The sequence below is a fragment of the Eptatretus burgeri genome, chromosome 7, assembly GCF_056783735.1.
Source record: "Eptatretus burgeri isolate ZD-2024b chromosome 7, Ebu_testis_v1, whole genome shotgun sequence".
In the NCBI taxonomy this organism is placed as follows: Eukaryota; Metazoa; Chordata; class Myxini; order Myxiniformes; family Myxinidae; genus Eptatretus; species Eptatretus burgeri.
The window spans coordinates 32,539,718-32,558,361 of NC_140967.1; the positions used below are offsets into that span (position 1 = coordinate 32,539,718).

Genomic DNA, 18,644 nt, shown 5'->3' on the forward strand with positions numbered 1-18,644 from the left:
GTTACAAAAATTTCCAATGATAACTGTGCTCTGCAGAGTGATCGATACGTGATTACAGACAAAAAACAAACAAACAAACAAACAAACAAAAAAAACATACGAGCTGACTAACATATCTTGCAAAAACGAAGTTTTTGCAAGATAAATATTGCAGCTAAATAAAAAGTTGCACAACACCTTGGACCACCCTTGTACACGGAAAATATATATTTCAAGTGGTAAAACTTTTGATGTGAAAAGAAAATCATAACAAGGTTGAATTATTCATTCACTAGCAAAGAAAACCCGAGGCTTCGCTGCCGAAAACATTAAGTGGGGGGATGGGGAGGGGGTGAAGAGAGCGAGAGAGAGAGAGAGAGAGAGAGAGAGAGAGAGAGAGAGAGAGAGAGAGAGAGAGAGAGAGAGAGAAAGAGAGAGAGATATAGAGGGGGGGGGAGAAGGAGTGAAGAAAGAAAGGTGGGGAAGTGAAGAAGGGGTCACAAATCACTGCCAACTACCAAAATCACGAATAACCGCTCACCTCCACTCTTTCATTCATCTTTTTTCCCCGCCTTTGGAATAAACTCCCTCACTCTGTTCAATCCCATGCTTCCCTCCAGGCCCTCAAAACAGCTGTTCACCAGCACCTCTTATCTTCCCCCATCCAAAACCTCGATCTTTTCTACCCCCGTTAATATACCCCAAACCCACCTCCTTCAAATTCCCTGCTTTCCTTCCTGAAAGTCCCTGTCGTGTCCATCTTGTGTACCACGTATTCCTCCCCCCCCCCCATCCCTCTCCCTTACACAGATATAATGTCTCTGTTCCCCACTGTTTTGTCCTTCCCTCTCCTGCCCCTCTTGTCTTCTGCCTCCCTTGTTGGGTGTTGTGTGTTTGCTCTCATACGAGCCTCGACAATGTACACAAAAAAAAATAAAAGAAAAAAAAGGGGTGGCGAGCGAGAAAGGGGGCGGGAAGAGTGAGGAAGGGGAGGGAAAAGGAGGAAGGGGGGGAGAGGGAGAGAGGAAGAGAGGGGAGGGAGGGGAAGAGACGACGGAGGGGGGGGGGAGGAGGAAGAGAAGCGGAAGAGAGGAAGAGAGAGAAGGGAGGGGTGAAGGAGGGAAGAGCGAGGAAGTGGGGGGGGGGAGAGTGATGAAATGCAGGCAGGTGGTCATGCAGATGGACAGCATCTGATCCACCATATTGAACACCTCCCAGAGGTGACCGAAGTATCAAACTCTGTCCAACTTGGACAAATTAACACATTTATAGCAGTCGGAACCGCTGCCCAGTTCATTTCTGGAGCTCAAATTTTGTAATTCCGCTTGGTTTAAGAGATTCTCGAGGTTATGGCATATGCAGAAATGAAATAACACCACAAACGTTGGCGTCTCAGAGCGTTTATAGGCAGTGCAATGTATCCAGTGATTCGTAGGTATGACAAACAGGCATTCAATGATATGTGAGGAAAGTGAAAGAAAAAAATAAATAAACCAATGTCACCCGCAGGGTGACCCGTATATTGCCAAAAGGTGACCACGTGGGACTTCTTTGAGGTCACACTGAGGTGAACAGAGCTGCTATCCACCCGGAGCGACTCCTTGAGGAATATCTGCCTACGAGAGATTCCGATGAGAATCTTTCTACAGAGTAACCATGAAAAATATACTTTTGCCTCATAACGTCACCAAATGACGTCATAATGTCTCAAGCTTGACATATCTTGAAAGCACTCATCGAGGTGTTCAATTTGAGGTACGACACGATATGGTTCCTAAAACCTGAAAATTTGACCTTGGGGTCAAATATGTTTGACCTTAGGCGCTAACCATGAAGGTCAAGGCCAATCGCCACCAAAAATTAATCAGCTGAGCGCCAGACCATGAACTATATTCCCATGAAGTTTGAAGACGATCCGATCAAAATTACTCAAAAAAAAGGGTTTCGTCGACTCCCCTGATTTGCAACAAAGTGACCTTGACCTTTGACCTTGACCTTCAAAATTTTGTGCACTGAAAGGGACCTCTATAAGCCTCTGATATGCGAAGTTACAAAAATTTCCAATGATAACTGTGCTCTGCAGAATTTTTTATACGTGATTACAGACAAACAGACAAACAAAAAAAAACAAAACATACAAGCTGACTAACATATCTTGCAAAAACTTCGTTTTGGCAAGATAAAAACTATCATGAAGAAATCGTTGCGGCCTGTTCCAACTCAAGGCATTGTTGAGCAGGCCGAACAAAATAGTGAATTAAGACCTCAGCGAGGTAATCCAGGATGTGCCTTCAGACCCAATCCAGAGCAAGGTGTCTGAGGATGCACCTGATAAAGATATAATAAATAAGGCTGTTAATTATCTTCAAAAGGGTTGTTTTAATTAACCCAAACACGTATTTTCACTCATGCATTCCGCTGGAGTTCCCTGAGTATGCATGTAAAGTTTCACACACACACACACACACACACACACACACACACACACACACACACACACACACACACACACACACACACACACACACACACACACACACACACACACACACACACACACACACACACACACACACACACACACACACACACACACAGTCTCAGTGTGAAAGATTCATTCATAGAATTCTAAATGCTAATTTTGCACTAATTTACACACAATTCCTTACTTTTTAGGTCACATCATCTCAATTCTCAAAGAGATGAACTTAAAAACAAATGTCGTGATGTTTGGATGGATGTCTGTCCGTCCGTATGTGTCTGCCTGTCTGTCTGTCAACTTTTTGCTATTTTTGATACTCTTCCCTTATCACCCGGTTGATTGTTCTGAAACTTGTCAAATGAAGACAAGAAAGTGGCCTCCACAATCACTCAGGCTTCGATTTTTCAATTCCAGATCATGGAGGCTGCCAGTGGGAATCATGGGGTCAGCAAAAATACCCCCCAAAACATCGGATCCCGACCCATCTTTTATTTCCCAAGCAATTGCTCTGAAACCCGATGTACAGCCCTTCTCTTCAATGGTCTGCAGGATCGCTCATTCTTCGATAATTCAATTTTGGTTCAGGGGGAGCTCCCCCAAATCTCACCCTGTAACTTTCAGTCCCAGGAGATCGAATTTGCATGGGTTTGAATCTCTGGCTGAACTGAACTATAACCTCAATAGATAACCATCAGCCCACTTGGGGCTATTTATTGCAAAATGCATTTATTCATCAATCAATGTGAAGAACTTTTACACCACTAAGTCTGGTGTTGGCTTAGCAGCTAGGGTGGCTGGCTTGGGCTCATAGAGTCCTGAGTTTGAGCCCTGTTCGCCGCTGAATTAACACCAGGTAGGGTTGACTTAGCCCGTCATCCTTCCGAGGTCAGCAAAATGAGCACCAGTGTACTGTACTGGTATAGGGGCACAGCATCAGCGGCACTGCCACACCCCAACAAAATTATAGCTACCCGGCAGTCAAGGTGCCATACTCAAGAAGAACAAGTTAACCACTACTGCAGATCAAAGGCTGGAACAACAGCTGCAACAAACATGCCAAAGGATGATGGATGAGATGAAACAAATACTTCAAAAGCATATGGCTCTCACCTCAGGTGGTGTGGGTCAAAGTTGCAGAAGCAAATGGTGGATTGGATCCTTCCAGCAAGGCATAGGGTGCGCACCCTGAGAATAAAGTGAAAACAAAAATGGTATGCCTAACACAGGAGCAACTCAAATCTAATTTATCATCACAACCCACCCATGCTCTCCCACAATTCTGCACACAAAGTCAAAGGAACTTGTAACAACTTTTACATCTATATATATATACAGTAAACTAGGTGTAAGTCGGCAGCGTGTAACTCGGCACTTCGCCTTAGTCGGCAGCGTCAAAAAGTCCCGAATTTATCTCATGTTAAATCCCTTTGAATAAAGGGTCATCCCTCTGTAAGTCGTCATCTCTAAGTCGTCACTTTGTCTAAGTCGTCAGATGTTGTCCATTCCCACGTAATGGAAACTCAAGTAAATTACCACTCCTAACTCATCACACGGAACTGTTGCCTCATGAGAAGCCCGATTTCATGGAATCGTGATGCTCGCTCATTGGTGTACACCGACAGTGATAGGCTATTTATAACTGCGTACACCCGTTGATCGCACTGCAGGCAGGACAATGGCGACTAAGCGTAAGCTTACAACTAAAACCTACCAAGAAAAATACGATATTATCCAGTTTTTCGAGGCAAATCCACTGATGAAGAAAACAGACATAGCTGAGAAGTTGGACATCAAACGGCAGACATTGAACGATATCTTGAAGAATAAGGGCAAGATATTTGGACAAGTGGAGAAGATCGTGAGGGTGGTGGGAAGTGTGAAATGCGTGTCCTTTGAAGATGTCGATGATGCGCTCATCATCTGGTTTCGGCAAATGTCGGCTCAGCCAAATATTCGGTTTCGGCCGATTCGGCCAAATATTCGGCCGATACTGTCTTTCGGTGGAGGATTGCCCAGCCAACATCATGGAATACAATGACCGGTTTGAATCCTTTCTCATGCACCAGATGCCCAAGAGTTTGAGGCAGTCAAACATAACGGGTTACTTCGCGAAGAAGTAAAGGATCGATCGAGCTTAGTGTTGAAGTCCGATCATGGTTTTATATTGGCTTGTTTTGTACATTACCGCACTCACTTACACATAGGCATTGAGTGGTAATCATCACCACGATGACTGTGTGTCATGTAATTTGTTACCATACCATCACCGATGGTATACGAGTTGTCTTACAGAGTTGTTCATTATCTTTACTTTTCATAAACTGATTCATGAATTCCATCTTTGCTTGATCACTTTCCAACTCACCAACTCACCCCCACCTATGCCCCGAGGATTGTGTTTTCCTTTTGGTACAATAGCCGGCTCTCACACATATGTGTCCAGGCCACGCGCGACTTCATCCTTCACCCCACAGTCATCATGAATGTTCGCATACGCGTAAGTCGTCACATTTCTAAGTCGTCACTTTTTTCTAGGTCCCGATGGTGACGACTTACGCCTAGTCTACTGTATGTATATATATATATATATATATATATATATATATATATATATATATATATATATATATATATATATATATATATATATATGTATACACATACATATACCCAAAGCAGGACAGACGTTGAGGCATCAGTAAAATACTTTTATATGAATTACAAGAAGAAAGCTGGCAAATCAATGGAGAACACAAGATTTCAACTTGGGATCCCAGAATTATGAATCAAGTGCATACATATATTGTTGCAGTAGTTGGACCATTCCAGTTGTGTGGTATGAATCTGATGAACCCCGTCAAAGCTGTCACGCCGGCCAGCCATTTCATACGTCCCCTAGTAGGGTCTCGGGCCCGTTTTACCTTGTTACCTGCTGTGGTGGGATGCCCGAGATGACCAGGTGTGCATGCTAATGTAGTGCCTCACATCCGACACCCCGATTAGCAACCCCAGCAGAGGTAGCTGGACGCAAGCACGGTTCGTACAGCACTGATTGCCACAAGCACAATCAGTCCTTTACCAAACGGTTCAGCGATCAAAGCAACCAGTCATATAAAATATTAGTTTGGTATGCTTACACATTGTAAGCAATAACGAACTGTGCTTTCCCAATGTCGCAGGTTGCTCACCTGCATTTTAATTTTCATTTATTTATATTTTCATTAAGGACACTTTCCAATGGTTCTGTGATTTTTCCCGGTGTATCGGCTTCGATGTCCGTTGGCACGCAAAATTACTGTGCTTCCTATTGTCTTGTGTCGCTCACCTCGATTTTTCCATTTATTTATTTATATTTTAATTTACGAAGGCTTTCTGACGGTTCTGTGATTTTCCCCTGTGTATCGGCTTCGATGCCCATTGGCAAACAAAATTTCAGCTGTCTACGTCACCTGGAAGGTACCAATCATTAATATCAGTGAGTGAGTGGTTAGAATGAAATATATATATATATATATATATATATATATATATATATATATATATATATATATATATATATATATATATATATATATATATATATATATATATATATATAGTTGTGGTTTCCCACCTGTTCGGCATGCAGACGACCGCTTTCAGCTAATCGCGGCCGCGTGCCCACCAGACGGGCAAACCTCGTCGCAGCTTTCAGATAAACGCCGAAATCCAGCTATGGTGTGTGTTTTTAATCACACCGTAAATCAGCCAACTATTCTGTCCACACACAAAAGGGTCCGATCACCGAATTGTCGATTTACCGAAGTATGCGCGTAGACAGAAATGCCGGGGATTTACACCTAGACAGGACCCGTACGGATACGAGCCGTTGTAAGCAGCTCGCGCCATTTGCGATTTGCCGAGCGGTTGTATATCGCCAAGCCCCGCCGGATCCGATTACTTTATCGGCTATTTTAAAGCCAACTAATATTCCGTACGTAATTACAGCAGCTCAATGGAGGAAGAAGACGCAACGAGCAGGTGAACATTCAAACAAGAACATTTATTTGTCACACATATGCACTCATGCAGTCAACGAAGCAATGCAGTCGGGTGCTTCATAATAGCGGGTAAAAAAATAAAAGAATGAATATTCATGCTCCCTAGGTGTGCCTTTGTTCCATTTGACAGTAGAAATATACACACCAAATATGAAGCTGATTGGAAGATGTTTAGGGGTTTCTCAAGTTGGCACAATATTATTGAAATTTGTCAAACTGTAACTGACAACTTGCCGTCGAATATGCACACCGCAGTACACTTCACAATTAATATGGTTGTTTGATATTTTCAAAAACCACAGCAGTCATATAGGATGAAAGAATAGTTTTTCCAAGGAGACCGAGATGAGCTTTTTGACATTGCAGTGCAAAATGCCCTCTCCATAATGGACATAATTGTGCCAACTTGAGGAACCCCTAAATATCATGTAATTTTGTTCATTTTTGACCGATAAGTTCTTATGAGGTATTGGAACAAAGGCAAAATCAGAGAGCAGCAAAAATCAAACTTTCATTTTTTTTGGAACACCCGACAATGCAGGTATTCCAAACACGAATGCAATGAATGGGGGTAGGGACAAGACACGAGTAAACAAAGACCTACAGCCGTTTGTCTATTATTTATGTACATGCACTTAACAGTTTCTACTTAGCGGACACGGCACCACAACTTTCATACAAAGAAAACCCCAGGAAAGGAAAGGGCAGGACCCATCGGCCTTTAATGTTCACGGAGCTGTGGAGACCGCAAGAGCTCCGAGAGGCCGTGCTGGTTACCTGCCACCCTCGTGGTGACTCGCTGGGTGACCTTCGATGCTTTGCCATAAACACGGCAGCTCGGTTGGTCCAGGCCCCGCCGTGCAGCCTGGTGGATTGGCCCAGCCGACGATGCCTGAGAGGAACGAACGGGCCTTGCTCTCTTTTACGAGTTGATGCTCTTTTAAAAGCCCGCCCGCTCCTCAGCGTTGCTCGGACCGTTTCGGGGCCGGCTGGCGACTTCTCTGCGGCTGTGTCCACTGACCCACGGTTCGGCACGGTACTGCCGGCTTGGCTGCGCTCCGATGACCCCGACTGCCCTCCACTGGACTCGAACCTTGACAGACTGCTCACAGACTTCTCGGCGAACCCAGACCGACTGCTCGCTTGGCGTTCCAGCGCGCCTTTTTATGGGGTCCATGGGTGAGGTTGATCTCTCACCTCTCACCCTTCACCCCCCCCAGCTGGCTCCGCCCATTTTGGTATTTTGATCCGATCTCGTCGCGAAATGCGGAGAAAGCAGACGTGGCAGAGATCACCGGCCGTGGAAAGCGGACGTGGCAGAAATCATCAGCTCCCATCCTAACGAGGGAGTCCCTGCGTCTGTCGGCAGATGGTGTTGTTCGTCGGGATTCGCTGTGGCTGGCGAAAAGATGGCGGCGCAATGGAGATGAAGGTGAGGCGATGTTGTTCCTTTGTGGAGATTTTGTTGAGGGGATGGTGAGATGTCGTGGTTGGCGCTGTGGTGGGGATGGCGTGGTTGTTGAGATGCGGTTGTGGTTGTTGAAGTAATGGTTATGGTTGTTGAGATGCGGATGTTCCAAAATAAAGATAGCAAAAGAATAATGGCTGACTCAAATATCAAAGCCCGGTTACACGAATAAATCCCTTTAAACATCGGTGGGGAAATCTAATCTGAACACACACTTATCGACATAACTGATCTCTGGGAAACCTGATTGGTGTTCTGTGAATTTCCACAACCGAAACAATATATATATATATATATATATATATATATATTATATATATACATATACATATACAGTAGACTAGGTGTAAGTCGGCAGCGTGTAACTCGTCACTTCGCCTAAGTCGGCAGCGTCAAAAAGTCCCGAATTTATCTCATGTTAAATCCCTTTGAATAAAGGATCATCCCTCTGTAAGTCGTTATCTCTAAGTCGTCACTTCGTCTAAGTCGTCACTTCGTCTAAGTCGTCAGATGTTGTCCATTCCCACGTAATGGAAACTCAAGTAAATTACCACTCCTAACTCGTCACATGGAACTGCTGCCTCATGAGAAGCCCAATTTCATGGAATCGTGATGCTCGCTCATTGGTGTACACCGCCAGTGATAGGCTATTTATAACTGCGTACACATGTTGATCGCACTGCAGGCAAGACAATGGCGACTAAGCATAAGCTTACAACTAAAACCTACCAAGAAAAATACGACATTATCCAGTTTTGCGAGGCAAATCCACTGATGAAGAAAACAGACATAGCTGAGAAGTTGGACATCAAACGGCAGACATTGAACGATATCTTGAAGAATAAGGGCAAGATATTTGGACAAGTGGAGAAGATCGTGAGGCCGGTGGGAAGTGTGAAATGCGTGAAATGTGTGTCCTTTGAAGATGTCGATGACGTGCTCATCATCTGGTTTCGGCAAATGTCGGCTCAGCCAAATATTCGGTTTCGGCCGATTCGGCCGATACTGTCTTTTGGTGGAGGATTGCCCAGCCAACATCATGGAATACAATGACCGGTTTGAATCCTTTCTCATGCACCAGATGCCCAAGAGTTTGAGGCAGTCAAACACAACGGATTACTTCGCGAAGAAGTAAAGGATCGATCGAGCTGAGTGTTGAAGTCCGATCATGGTTTTATATTGGCTTGTTTTGTACATTACCGCACTCACTTACACATAGGCATTGAGTGGTAATCATCACCACGATGACTGTGTGTCATGTAATTTGTTACCATACCATCACCGATGGTATACGAGTTGTCTTACAGAGTTGTTCATTATCTTTACTTTTGATAAACTGATTCATGAATTCCATCTTTGCTTGATCACTTTCCAACTCACCAACTCACCCCCACCTATGCCCCGAGGATTGTGTTTTCCTTTTGGTACAATAGCCGGCTCTCACACATATGTGTCCAGGCCACGCGCGACTTCATCCTTCACCCCACAGTCATCATGAATGTTCGCATACGCGCAAGTTGTCACATTTCTAAGTCGTCACTTTTTTCTCGGTCCCGATGGTGACGACTTACGCCTAGTCTACTGTATATATATATATATATATATATATATATATATATATATATATATATATATATATATATATATATATATATATATATATATATATATATATACATATATACATATACATACATACACACACAAGATCAAGCTCCCTCATGATACACATCACATCATACAACTGGCTCCTTTGGGCTAAAGGAGCACCAATGTATCACGATATAAAATTTCCCAACAGAAGCATAATAATCAACAGATAAGTGTTCGTAAAACTTGAAGCAACACCACTTTGCCTTTGGTTTCATAGTACATCATTACGTAAATTCGCTTTAGCTTTGGTTAGTTTAGAGTCCGGTTTCCACTTTATGACCATTGGTTCATCTTGTTGAGTCATTTACTGTGTGCAACCGTGGTCAAAGGATAAGGACTCAGAATCTGAACGTCTTGGATGTCTTTTCTTGCACAATAAAAACCACATGGTCTAAAGAAAAATACGATTTGGAATGCATTGGTATTCACAGTTTACGATGGTTGCTCAAATTAAACAAATAGACTACCTGGTGAGTTTGTTTACAGTGTAGAAGCTGTGCTGCTTCCACAGCAACCACACTCAAAAATAGCAAGGAGTGCAAGCTTGTGCAAAAGGAAAAGTGTCCAAAAGACCAGGCCATTTACCACCTACAGTTTAGACAGTATTACAATTCATTTGTTCAGGGTGCCAGCGATAATTTGTCTGTTCTTCATCAAAGACACAGTGGAATCTTTAACGTGCACCAACGAGTGCTGGCAGATAGGTCCTCCAGCTTAACATCCTTCCAATGGACAGCACCCAATTTGATGCATTGCCCTAAATGCACAACACCCGAGTGGCAGTTTCTCGCTGGGTTGATATTCAAACTGAGACTAGATAACAAAAATTACCCCCGTGCGGGAGTGACGGTCATCTCTGCGAGAAATAATACCACAAGTTCTCAATGTTCAGGTATGACCGAAGACTACTGCGCAGCGCCACTGCGCAGCCCCACTGCGCAGTTTGGTTAAAGATGACTCGGCATTTTGGCGCGCGTGCACGAAATTATATTTTTAAAATAAATACCGACCTTTACATTTCGTTTTTTGAAACTTTTGCACTTTCGGCGGAAAATGTATAAATATAAAATATATAATATACAAGGTCAGCTGCTATGCAATGACACCATTCACTAACTTTTACCATGCCCAGTAGAGAATATATAGCCTCCTAAAGGTAGGGCAGTTTTTGCAAACTTTGAAGTCACGTGACGCGAAAACGAAAGCGAAATTCGAAAATCCGGCCTGACAAAATTTGGATATTGTCCCATAGATTCATATGCCACAATCAAATTCAAGATCGCTTGAGAAATGTAGGAGATAGATTTTGAAAATCGTCATTTTCACATTTTTCCCAACTTTGTAGTCACGTGACACGAAAACGAAAGCGAATCTCAAAAATCCGGCCCGACAAAATTTAGATATTGTCCCATAGATTCATATGCCACAATCAAATTCAAGATCGCTTGAGAAATGGCGGAGGAGATAGAATTTGAAAATCGTCATTTTCGCAACTTCAAAGGCCTCGTGACCTTGACCTTTGGTGACCTTGAAAGTCATACCATCGTGTACGTCTCATCGACCTCTATCAGGATCACTAATGACCAGATCTCCCGCTTCAACTTAATTGTGGATGGACGGACGCACGGACGGACGGACGGACCATCACCTCTCCTCTCAACACCAATATTATTAGGTCATGCTCGAAGAGATGACCTAAAAAGGGGAGTGTTATCCTCAAGGCAATCCTGTTAACAATACGTAGTGTTCAAGAAATGCTGAAAAAGTTGATTCCAGACATATTGGAAAATACCGTGATTTTGACAACTTTCCTCCTCCCCACATTTTTCTTTAACAACATGCAAGGCTTGTTTTTGTTCAATATATTCATGAATGACATACAGTTCTATTTGGATATGCCTGGTGTTGGCTTCATGATTAGGGTGGTGGGCTTTGGATCCGAGGGTCCCGAGTTGAAATCCCGCTCAGCTGTTGAATTAATACCAGGTGGGGTTAACTCGGCCTGTCATCCTTCCGAGGTCGGCAAAATGAGTGCCAGCATGCTGGTATACTGTGTCGGAGTGGAGACCCGTCCAGGATTGTGCCCAATGGCCAAGGAGACTGCTTAAGCAGCACCGACACTCTGCACAGAGTATGGTCTCAATCTCCTCTCCTCCTCTATTTGGATCGCATTTCTCATAAACTTCCTCTGCCATGTGTATAGCCAGTGATGTTCCATTAAAAAATAAAAAATAAAATTCCCATTTCGTGTTTTCAATGGGAAAAAAAATAATTGTGCAGTTTCATTGGGAAAAAAAAAGTTTTCCTCAAGGATGCACACCTTAAAAATCTTCCATGGCAGCCCTGAGAGGTGTATTTTGTCATCAGAATTACACCAACGTGGGAACGAATCCAAAATTGAACACGTGTGCTTCAATTGCAGACTTGAGATTCACCAGGGATCGTATTGCTGTGGTTCTGCAAAACCAGCACCACCCCCGTCATCACCACTAACAAATCCCGTCATGAAAGACTTGTATCTAAATAACAAACGAGATGTTGTTGATAGATGGTGCATGTGACGTCACCACATTTGTTGTCTGCCATCTTGGAGCACCAACAAACAAAACTACACGTGCACTGCATCATTGTATTCACATTTTGTTAATATAAGAGTTAAAATGGTGAATTTTTGCTCATTATCTTGTGGCAATTGTGCCGATAAGGATTGGTTGTCATATCATAGACTGCCGACAGCACAACAATCCAAGGATTTTGACTTGGAGGCTTGATATGACTTGCGAGTTACAAGGGATGTTCAAGAGGGATTCGGAATGAGATTCTCACATCCAAGAAATGGTGTGTGTGTGTGTGTGTGTGTGTGTGTGTGTGTGTGTGTGTGTGTGTGTGTGTGTGTGTGTGTGTGTGTGTGTGTGTGTGTGTGTGTGTGTGTGTGTGTGTGTGCGCGCGCGCGCGTCGTTGATTATCTCCAAAATTCGAGTTTTAGAAGGAAGAACAGAGTCCTCCCAGGACTCGGAGTATCCACCTGCGTTTCGGTGAAGGATCGTGATTCATGGACCAAGTTGTGAAATTTTCTTGTTCTCAGAGTTTTGCCCCAAGGGCTTTTTTCAGGATCGTCACTGAGCCCTGGACAGCCTCCAACTGTAATTCGCTTGTGGGGATGTTCCCATGGATAGTTTGTAGGATCTTTGTGAGCTGTTTCTTTATCATTCTGGTTGCTCCAATTACAATTGGTACTCCTCAGCTTCGGTATACTCTTCTCTTCCAAGATAGTTTCACTTTTGTTATTGAGGTGTGTGTATGTGTGTATGTGTATATCGTTGTTTCATATCTGAACTGTATTGATGAATACCGATACTGCATCAGCATTTTGAGTGCTTTAATTATTTTCAGGAAACAGAAGTTTGCAACATTTATCAGTGGTACTGTGAAGGTCAATTGTGAAATGGCTTCAAAGAGAAAAATTGAAGAGGAAAATGGAAAATTTCACTTCACTTTTAAATGGCCTTAACACAATGCTGCAAGGAAAGCGAAACACAGCTCACTGGCTTTTAGTAGAGGTGCTATCATTTGAGTGAAAACTAGCATTGTTTGCGAGAAACCATCGAGAGACAGGTTTGCTGGCTCATTTCCCATCACTGAAAAAATTCACAGAGGAGACAAATGATGAACTTGAAACCAAGAACCTAAAAATTGTTATACTGGAAACGCAAGAAGCCTTCGCAGGGCAATTTCAGGAATTCAGAAGGGAAAAGACAACTTTATCATTTGTGTTGAAACCCCTTGAAGCAGATACTTCTGCACTCAACTTTTCAGCATTTACAGGAGTAGACTGAGCAGAACTAGAACTTGAACTGGCCGATTTGCAGGACAAGGACATGTGGAGTTCTAAATTCAGAGGCTTAATGACCACACTCGAAAATCTAGAAAGGCACAGATCTGCCCTGGCACTTCAACACAGATGGACTGAAATGCATGATCATAAAAAACAAAAACAAATTGTGTTTGAAGTTTGGAATTCTTTACCAGAAACCTCGAGTAACATGAAGAGATATGTATTTGGCATTCTGTCCATCTTCAGATCGACTTACCTGTGCGAGAAACTGTTTTCAAGTATTAATTTCATTTAAAAAAAAAGCACACTGAGAAACCAATTGAATGAGGCGAGTTCAAAGACCTGCTTGAAAATGAAAATGACAGCATACTGTCCAAACATTGAACGACTCTCCAACGAAACCACACTAAACTACCAGGGTGCCCCACAGAAAAGCAGGAAATTTGAGATTTTGAGATTTATTTTGCCATATTTTACCGTTATCAATGGTTTTACACTACATCCAAGTTTGCTTTTGTTTTGTTTGAAAATAAAGTGTATCTCTGTTTTCCACTACATCTAAGTTTTTTTTTTGTTTTTTTTTAATAAACTGTACCAAATTTCCTGCTTTTCTGTGGGGCACCCTGGAGAAGGGCACTCAGTAGAGCGCATACCTCCGCCACACAATGCCTGATCCAGTAGAACACATCGAGCCGAATAAACTTTCTAATTATCATGAATAAATATATATACATATATATACTTCGTTTTTGGGCCTGTCTCTCAATGGTGAAGAATCACTTTAAAAATTCTGTTATCTGAATATGGATTTGGATCTTCACCAAAACTGAATAAATTAGTCCTTATCACATACCCAACCTGTCCACCAAGTTTCTACGGAATCCGTCCATAACTTTTTGAGATATCGTGCTATATATCGTTGTAGCCCTATCTCTCAATGGTGAAGAATCACTTAAAAATTCCAGTAGCTGGATCCAGATCTTCCCAAAATGTAATCAGTTCGTCATTGTCACACACCTAACCTGACCACCAACTATCATCCGAATCCGTCTCAAACTTTCTGAGATATCCTGTACACAGATAAACAAACAAACAGACACACAGGGGTGAAAATATAACCTCCTTCCACCTTTGGTGGCGGAGGTAAATATGGGTAAGCTGACGCAATGTACTGAAGAAAATTTCATGGCCCCTTTCATTGATACTAACTCAATAAACATGTATTTCATAACAAATCAATGCACGTGCATTTATCCTGTTATTCAATTATTGAAATAGGGTTTATGTGCATTGCGGCTCTTTAGATATCGCGTTTTTGACCAGATTTGAAAAAATGGCTCTTCTTGTTATTTGGGTTGTCGACCAGTGCCCTGGTGCCATGTTAATCTTGGAGATGGATCCCATGGCAGAGCTCGGGGCGAGTGAGACTATTTCTGCTGTCAAAGCCTCGCATGGGTGGAGCTCGTGCCAGGGTAATCGTTCATACACCAATAAGGGTGCTAGCAAATACCTATTGCTCCAGCTGAGCCACTTCAAATCCTCACCCCCACCAGGGGATTATAAAGGTTCGCTCTGTTCTCCTGCTGAGCATGGCGTTGGCTTAATGGCTCGAGTGGTAGGCTTGGGATCTGAGGGTCCCGAGTTCAAATCCCACTCAGCTGTTGAATTAATACCAGACTCTGCCTGTCATCCTTCTGAGGTCGGCAAACAATGAGTGCCAGCTTGCTGGTATCCTGTGTCGGAGTGGCGACCCATCCAGGATTGTGTCCAATAGCCAAGGAGACTGCTTAAGCAGCACCAATGCTCTGCACAGAGTATGGTCTCAATCTCCTCCTCCTCCTCCTCATCCATTGCCAATTCAAGGAAAGGGGGTTCTATGGTAGGAGACCCAGGAGGACCCCACTGCTGAGAGAGACATAATAAAGCCCGACTGGAGTTTGCCAAAACACACTTGAACAAGCCAAAATCCTTCTGGGAGAATGTCGTGTGGACAGATGAGATCAAATTAGAGCTTTTTGGTAAAGCACATCATCTCTATGTTCACAGAAAACAAAATTAAGCCTTCAAAGAAAAGAACACCTTCCCTACAGTCAAACATGGAGGAGGTTCAGTGATGTTTTGGGTTGCTGTGCTGCCTCTGGCACTGGGTGCCTTGAATATGTGCATGGATAGCATCATGAAATCAGGAGATGACCCAAGGCATTTTGCAGCACAATGTTCAACCCAGTGTCAGAAAGCTGGGTCTCCATCGAAGGTCATGGGTCTTGGAACAAGACAATGACCCCAAACACACTTCAAAAAGCACCCAGGAATGGTTCAAGACAAAATGTTGGACTGTTCTGAAGTGGCCAGCAATGAGTCCAGATCTAAATCCCATTGAACACCTGTGGGGAGATCTGAAAACAGCAGTTGGGAGAAGGCACCCTTCAAATCTGGGAGAACTGGAGCAGTTTGCACAAGAAGAGTGTTTGGCCAAACTGCCATTAGATAGGTGTAGGAAGATCATTCATGGCTATCGGAAGTGCTTGACTACAGTTATTTTGTCGAAAGGCTGTGTTACCAAATATTAAGTCGGGTGTGTCAATAATTTTGTCAATGCCATTTCTTTTTATTTTCTGATTTAAAAGGATATATTAAGTTCTGAATTAAAAACAAAGGTTCTGTAATATTAACAGTGAAATAAAGAATTGTGGAGACCAAATAGTTTGTCAATTTCAACATATTTTGGAGAAAATTGTGAGTTATTTGAAAAAAAAGTGCAAGAGTGCTTATAGTTTTGGCCATGACTGTATGTGTCATGGTACATGTACTTTGTTTAGTTCAAATCCCATGGCCAATGGTATCACATTAACAGGAGTTTTAATGTGACCTCTGACCCTTGACCGTTTAGTTCCAAATAATTTGCCATGTCTGGATGCACTATTGGAGGTTTATACATAATTGTATCAAGTTTGATTAAATCCCTTCAGCTGTTCTTAAGTATCACATTATTGCCTGACATGACCTCTGACCTTTGACCTCTTGTTGCCAAAATCTAATCAGTTCATCTTTGCATAATAATATATACTTATACCAAGTTTGGTCAAAATCCCATTACTGTTTCACAAATTAGTGTGGTAACAGAATTATCCCCGAACGGGAACTGAGTTTTGACCTTTTGACCCCATAATCTTAGCAGTTCATCTTTACACATAGTTGTACCAAGTTTGACTTAGATATCTTCCGCTGTTCTCAAGTTATCATGGCAACGAAAACCTATCATGGACAAACGGGTGGACAACCCAAAAACATAACGCCTCTGGTGACTTTGTCGCGGAGGCATTATTAAAAACAGTTGTTTTTTTTCTTGGCCTTGTAATCATTCTTCATGACAGCAGGGTATATCTTGTCCGTATTTGTATTTGATATAACACTCTGGGAGAAGATCAGCATGGTTGTCATCAACCTCCTGCCCAGCACCAACTGTGCAGGGCTAAAACCTGGAGGCTCAATAGGAGTATTACGGGAGAACATCAGCTCCAGATACGGATCATGTTGTAGCAGGATCATTTTCACAATATATGGCATTTTCAGCCCATCCCTTTACCTGTGGATACCTTGCACTCGCAGTATCGCCTGTGGATCGCAGTATCGCCTTTGCCTGTGGATACCTTCTTTGGATCTTTAGTATGGTGTTCGCACAGGCATAATGGGCTGAATGGCCTCCACCTGTGTCTGTTTTCCTTGTATAAGCAGACGAGCTTGATGAATCTTGAGTAGTAATCCATTATGACCACGTCGTGTTTCTTGTTGAACTCGAGCTTGTCAGCTGATATCTGTTCCCCCAGGTAAGACGGAAGGAGAGAGTAAGGAATAACGGCTCTCGTTTTTGAGCAGGCCGGGACTTGAGACAATAATCACATTTACTGACATAGTCCTTGATGTCCCCACTCATATCAGGCCACCAGACAATCATTGGCTTGGTGTCATCACCACTTCATCATTCCCTGGTGTCCATCATCATGAATTATCTGAAGCAACTCAACCTGCGTGCTTGTTGGTGTGACGATTCTGGAGTTATACAATAACTGTCCTGCACAGACAGACAGACAGATGGCCATGATTTTCCCTTTACAAATCGAGATGGTCCTGATGGTCATCCAGGTACTGAGCCCAACAATGGATTGTGTTGTCTATCACTCATTACAAAACAGGATCCAGGCTGGATGAATCTGTGATGACATCAACTTCTTCCTGCACACTGGAAAACTTGCCTCAACTCCATGAACGTATGCGTCCACCTCCTTTGACAGCTCATGCCCTGAGGCATATGCACTATGCAGGGAGTGGACCGAAGGGACATTGAATGAGAAACAACCGTGGACTTGCCTGGAACATGTTCTGCTCGCACATTATACCGCGAGAGATGCATGAGAAGGCGTTGACATCAATAAGGCACTTGATATAGGTCCTTGTCGATGATCAATGGCACTAAATTATTGTGGTCAGTGACCAACCTGATGGTCTGTAGCTCCCACAGGTATTGGGGAAAATAAAATATTTCCACATACCTAGACCAAAGCAATTTTTCAATCTGTGCTTACCTTGTTTCTGCAGGGTTTAGCATTTGTGATGTGAAAGAGACAGGTCTCAACTCCCCCAACGAACTGCTTCTATGGTAAACAGCTCTGACACTGGAGCTGCTTGCATCCTCACTTGTCTCTGTTTATATATTTTTAAAAATAGCACCGCACATCTTGAAGCTCACCTGGATCAGGAGCAACAGTCACTCAAACCACCACCCCCCCTCCCCCACCCACAAACCCACTACAACGCTGATTTTTTTAAAAATACCATGAAGAGACTTTGGTACATCACAGGTGATGAAGGTCGTGGTCAAGTTTCATCGAAATTGTGTGTGTTGTTTTGGAGAAGAGCAAATACCTATTTTTGGGGGTCAAAACTCCCCCCCCCCTCGGTAAAGCCCCTTAATGGGTGCAGATTTTGATGTGGTCAGTTCACCTTCGTCAAGCATCAGATAAGAAGCATGTGGCAAAGTTTCATTAAAACCATGTGTTTGGTTCAAGCGATAATGACGAAAGTGTTTACGGACTGACTGACACTGCTCGATCGTATAAGCTCACAGGACTAAAGTCCATTTGAGCTAAAAATGCAAAGGCACTTGAGGAGAAGAGTTCTTTCACAGCC

At 43.0% G+C, this 18,644-nt stretch overlaps 1 protein-coding gene across 7 annotated transcripts in view; it reads right to left on the reverse strand.

Annotated features, from left to right (window-relative positions):
• Positions 1 to 18,644, reverse strand: part of LOC147022974 (rho guanine nucleotide exchange factor 7-like) — an 87,065-nt gene that overhangs the window by 60,040 nt on the left and 8,381 nt on the right. For all 7 annotated transcript variants that reach the window (XM_085887962.1, XM_085887961.1, XM_085887963.1 and 4 more), the window contains one exon: positions 3,572 to 3,646. The gene's annotated coding sequence lies outside the window, so the exon portion shown is untranslated. The remainder of the gene's footprint in view (positions 1 to 3,571; positions 3,647 to 18,644) is intronic.